This window comes from Echinops telfairi, unplaced genomic scaffold (genome assembly GCF_000313985.2).
Source record: "Echinops telfairi isolate 266 unplaced genomic scaffold, ASM31398v2 ScPeMD7_7458;HRSCAF=8496, whole genome shotgun sequence".
NCBI lineage: Eukaryota > Metazoa > Chordata > Mammalia > Afrosoricida > Tenrecidae > Echinops > Echinops telfairi.
The window spans coordinates 4,186,702-4,192,313 of NW_022111358.1; the positions used below are offsets into that span (position 1 = coordinate 4,186,702).

The window sequence follows — 5,612 nt, forward strand, 5'->3', positions numbered from 1 at the left end:
CGGGCAGTTGTTGGCCAGGATGACCAGTTTCGCTTTGTCTTGCCTCATCATCTTCAGCGTCTGCTTGTAGCCCAGCACGTACTTCCCACTTTTCATAACGAGTTGGAGCCTCAAGTTGATGGACTCCAGCGACTTTTTCATCTTCTTTGCAGCCACCATCTTCCTGTCTTAGGTGCGGGATGGCCCCAACCGAGAGCAGCCGCCAAGATGGCCAGGAAGGGAGAAAGGCGGGCCATAGTCTTGGGGCTTGGTTCCAATAGTCTCTTTTTGACCAGTAAGCCTAGTCTTTTTTTTTTTTTCCCCAATTATCTTTTTTGCTTCACTTCTTCCTCCCATTTTACCTAGGACCTTCTACTGTGATCCCTTTAGAACAATGGTTAGTGGTAGTCAGGCTTCGTCAAGGGCTATACATTTTTATGGAGTCAGACTGCCACATCTTCTCCTATAGAACTGGTGGGCTCAAACCTTTGATTAGCAGTTGAGCTATTTATTCACTCTTCTAAAGTGCATTCAGATGTACTCCTTTCAAGACAGATTTGTTCATTCTTATAGGTCTGTGGTATATTCAATATTCTTCACCAACACCATAATTGAAATTCATCAATTCTCTGATCTTCTGTATTCATTGTCCTGCGTGCCCTTGCACATGAAGTGATTGAAAATGCCATGGCTTGGGGTAAGGCAGACCATTTTCAGAGGCCTTTGGTATCACCTTTGTCCAATGCAATATGAAGGTACTTCAAAAAGCTCATGGAAAATTACCTTTATCTGTTAATTAAAAATTTCCATGAACTCTTTGAAGCTCCTTCAAAAGTTATTTGGTTTCTTGTCTATTACTTGCATGGCAGTTGATTGTGAATCCAAGTCAAATAGTGATTGGGGAAATTTAAAAGGGATACTCTTGACATATTTTTTTTCCCCACGGGATGAGACAATTACAGGTCTTATTAGGAAGTTTTCCAAATTAAAACTGCACTGGTTTTAAAAAGGCCAGGAGAGCTTTGGGATAGAATCCTTCCCCACCCACCCACCCAATTACGACAAAACACCAGCATACTCTTTGAGGGTACCAAGGGCCGTCCTATGAGAATTTTGTTGGGAAACCTTACCCCATCCACCCTACAGCCTTGATCTTGCTCTTTCAAACTTCCTTTTATTCCCCAAACTCAAAAACATTGAAAAGGAACAGGATTTGAGTCCCTCAAGGATGCCCAAACTACCATTTTGACATGGTGTAAATCAAAAGATTCAGAACTCTTTAGGGAAGGAGTAGAGCAAAGAAAAGATTATCTTCAGAAGAACACAGACCCAGATGAGGATCTATCAACAAATAACTACTTTACATTTTGATATTTTTGTTTAATGGAGGTTTCTGTTATTTTGTAGCAATTATTTTTGCGTTACTCTTGAATGTGACCATAAGAAAACCCTATGAATTCTCATTTCTAAAATGAGTAGTTGAACTAAGCTCCATATAAAGTATTATTATTTTATTAATCTACTTGTTTTTAAATCCCGTTACAAGACTTTAGTTTTTAGTTTTAAGTGGTCAAGTTTCAGTACCTTTATTATAAGAATTTTTTTACATTGTTTTCTAACCAATTCTATGATTTTGCCTCATCTCATTTGTCTAACATATTTCTATTTAAAACCTTCCATGATTTAGGTTTAAATATGTCTGTAAATTTTTAACTCTATAAAGAAGAGCTGGCCACTCTCCTTTATGCTCCAAAACATATTACATTTATCATGCTTTACTGTAATTATTTATGTCTTTTTCTCTCACCTGGACTGGTAGGCACAATGTCTTATTTCTTTTTATAATACCTACCTTTCTCTCTAACCCCTTATACTAAATATGAAACATAGCTAATATGACATGACTATTCAACTTAAATAATACTCAATTCTCTTAATTTCTTTTCTGTCAGTATGTTGTACTATAGTGGCATGTGTGCTGCTGGAAGCTCTGTCACTGGTACTTCAAATACTAGCAGGGTCACACAAAGTGAACAAGTTTCAGCAGAGCTTCCAGGCTAAGAATGGACTACAAAAGAAGGAATAGGAATTAGCCACTGTGGGAGTTAATCAATCTTGTGTCAACTTGAAGGTATTGAGTGAAGGGGCAGGCTATGATAAGTTGTTTGTGCCAACATGGTGGTGGAGTTTTCATTCTATTTCTCCAGGAAATTTTTTTAAGCACCCTCATGGTATATGCACAAGACTATGGTGCACAAAAACATAAACGCTGATAATATGAAATAAACTAGTAAGGATAGCATCATCTATAAAATCAGAAAGAAAAAAAAAAGAGAAAGAATGCAGGAATTGGAACATTCCAATTAGTATTTTACCAAATACCGAAAGATCATATAAATCTATGGATATCCAAAAAGATAAAATACAAAAATTATCATGCCAAGTCAATCAATAATTTATATTAGAGACCAGAACAAATGTGTATATATTGAAATTTAACTTATTAGAGAAGAAAACTGATAATCTGTTTGAAAACATTAAGTCATATTCCTATTGCATGTCTTACACAAATATCACATCTAAAAAGCATCTCATATCAATAGAAAAAAGACAAATTTGATAAAAATAAGTTCTGCTGTGATAATCCAACAGCCATATGAGAAAAGTGAATAAAATTGTACCTGCTACTCAAACTGAACTTCACATTTACAAATAGATTATTACTATAAATATTAAAAAGTACAACTGTAAAATTTTTACATATACAAAAAAAGAGCAAATTCCTCTGTAACCTATGAGTAAGGAAGCAGTCTTAGGATCAAGATTTAAAGCAGTAAAGAAAAACATTAATATATTTGGTAACATAAAAAGAAAACTTGGGAGGAATGGCCATGGAAAATTATACCATTAACTAAAAGATAAATGGAGAAGAGAGGGTAAGATGACAATGTTTTGAATTTATAAGACCAAGAATTAATATCTGTAATATATAAAGAACTTGGGGAAAAAAACAGAAGAGGCAAACAACCTGATATCCCTAAGATATCATTTCTTAAAAGTAATAAAACAAAAGAGGGAAACAACTGTTATCAAAAAAGAAATGAAGGCATTTTTTTATTGTATAAAATGAAGGCTAACTAACTTAGTCCTTATTCTGGGTCAAAGCCTAGCAAGTTAACTGAGATTGCCAGCAGTGCTTTGAAATCTGCATGGTTAAAACAGAAGGGGGAGAAGAGGAATCTTATGTATGATGAATTTCATTTGGTCAATTTAACCAAAAAATTTTTCTCCTTACTAAAAGCTTGTAACAAAATTAGGACAGATAAGCACATTTTCACTTCTACAGAGAAAACTGATCCTAAGAAATTCCAAGATGAAGGAAACCGCGTTTGGGATCCAGGTTCCCCTGTCATGTATTTGCAGAATAAAGCTGATGGACTCCCTTTAGAAGGACGCAACCACGTTTGGAGAAAGATGGACAAGGAAGAGATGGAGAAGTCATTCAATCTTAATTATTATTCCTTTTTCAGGTTAATGACACCCGGAAGAGAGGGGCTATTTGTTTATATTTTCACAGGCAAAGGAGATACGTGGATTTCTTTTCAGCCAGCAAGGCCCAGAAGAAAGCAGGGAAGCTGATGCATGACCAGACCCTGTCTGTCCTGTTACTGAAGTTATTCAAAACGTCAAGAAGATTCCTGAAAGTGGCGATTGCTGAGCTATTCCATTGCTGATGCTAAAGGACTTGCTGGGACTCTCATAACTGAACATCTTATACAATAATGACTGGACTATTACTACAGACTGCTGTTTCCCTGAAAGATCAAGATTTTGGACTCGTTAATTAATGCTATAATGTGATTAGAATGTAACTGATTCCTGTGTAACTCGTGACCTATATAATGTAACATTGCATGTATGGGATTTGATTAAGAAACATTTGCAAGGGTTTAAGGGAAAACATTTCATTAGATGTTGACCAGCTAAATAAGGATATTTTCTATACATTCAAGGGTGGATTTAAGGCATTCTACTAGCGGAGGTATTTAAACAAATGGTGGTTGACATATTAAGAGGTTGGATCCCATGTGCTTGGGTTCAAAGCATTTCACATAGCTTAAGTTCTAGATGACTGTGTTGTTTATTCATCATAATTTTGGTGCTGACAGTCTCGTGTCACTTCTATAGGAAGCAAAGAGATATGAAGAGAGACCACGTTGCCTCCGTGACACTATTAAATCTTAAATGTAATGCTAAAAGGGGAAATGTGGGATACTAGCACTGAGGGAAATAAAGCTGGGACTTATTCCCTGACTGGTACTGAGGGAATCTGGAACACTAGTATTCCATGGCTGGAAGACCGCCAATCTGGTAGTTGGAGGTGTAGTCCAGGTACATGTTCCTGCAGTTGTCTATCGTTTCCACAGTTTCTCCCCTTAAAGCTGTGCTGCCTTAAAGTGAGCACATGGCTGATTCATTCTCCCTATAGAAGCAGACCTTCCTATTGGGCTCTATTTCTTCCCACTGCGGTGGTATCCAATCTCTCGCATACCTTCCTCCAATAGCAGATGGGCATAAGGGGACTTTACCCCCAGCGCCTGGATTCAAAATGTTTTGCTATAAGCCTGAATTTTTTGGCTACATTAATTGGATCATAAAGTTTTGCCTTGACAGCCTTTAATGTATAGAAAATAACCATGTCGCCCATGCGGCTTTTGAATTTTATATATAAAAGAAAAGGGGGACTTGAGGGGGGAGGTAGATGCTAGCAGGCATCTCCCCTGAGGGAGATCAGTTGCCAAACTGCAGTGGGCCCTGCTCCCTGCTGCTGGGGACAATGGACAGGCTCCGGTAGGTGGAGTTTATACCCTACTGATAATGGTTCCTATGGAGATCCAGCGAACAGGTCAAAGTTAAGCTGCCATCCTAAATCTAGGATCCGCCCATCTTGTCACATGTATACCCCCAATCCCTCCTCTTCCTATTGTGTATATGTCCCTAAACCACCCCTTCTCATTGCTGTATAACCTATAGTGCAACCCCTTCCTGTGACGTATGTCCTTACCTGTAATTAGTGGGCTTGCACACCCCCAAAAAGGTATATAGGCCTGGGTCAGCAATAGAGATCTCTCCTCCTCTGACCTCCCTCTCCCTGGTCGCTCCTCTCTCTTCCCCCTCTCCTCTCCTGTCCTCTCTCCCTTGTTCCCTTTCCCATCCTCCTTCCCCTCTCTCTCCCTCCATGTGGACTACCAAGCAGGGCTGAGGTGAGCAATGCTACCATGTAATGTGTCTGACTGCATCATTGTACTGTCTCTTCTACCTCTCATGCTCTCGATGACTTTAATATAATATACACATCTCAACCACACAATTGTGCATTACTGAACCCTTCGGAGTAGCAGTGGGTGGGGCTGGCCCCTACCCCCACATAAATTAATACTACATAAGAACCACAAAAAGCGTGCTGCAGAGCAACCTTAGGAGCAGAGCAGAGAGCCCCCGAGGGAGCACAAAGGACAAACTCTGGGGCAGAGCACGGTACCCCATCGGTCCTGACTGAAGGACCCACCCAGAGCTCAAAAATAGACCTTGATCTATATACGGGATTTTCTTTCTGCTTAAACTTTTTTTTT

The 5,612-nt window shown here is 38.8% G+C and overlaps 1 protein-coding gene across 1 annotated transcript in view; it reads right to left on the minus strand.

The window, feature by feature from the left end:
- TAOK1 (TAO kinase 1) overlaps window positions 1–5,612 on the minus strand; it is a 122,408-nt gene that overhangs the window by 62,796 nt on the left and 54,000 nt on the right. The gene's annotated exons all lie outside the window — the stretch shown is intronic.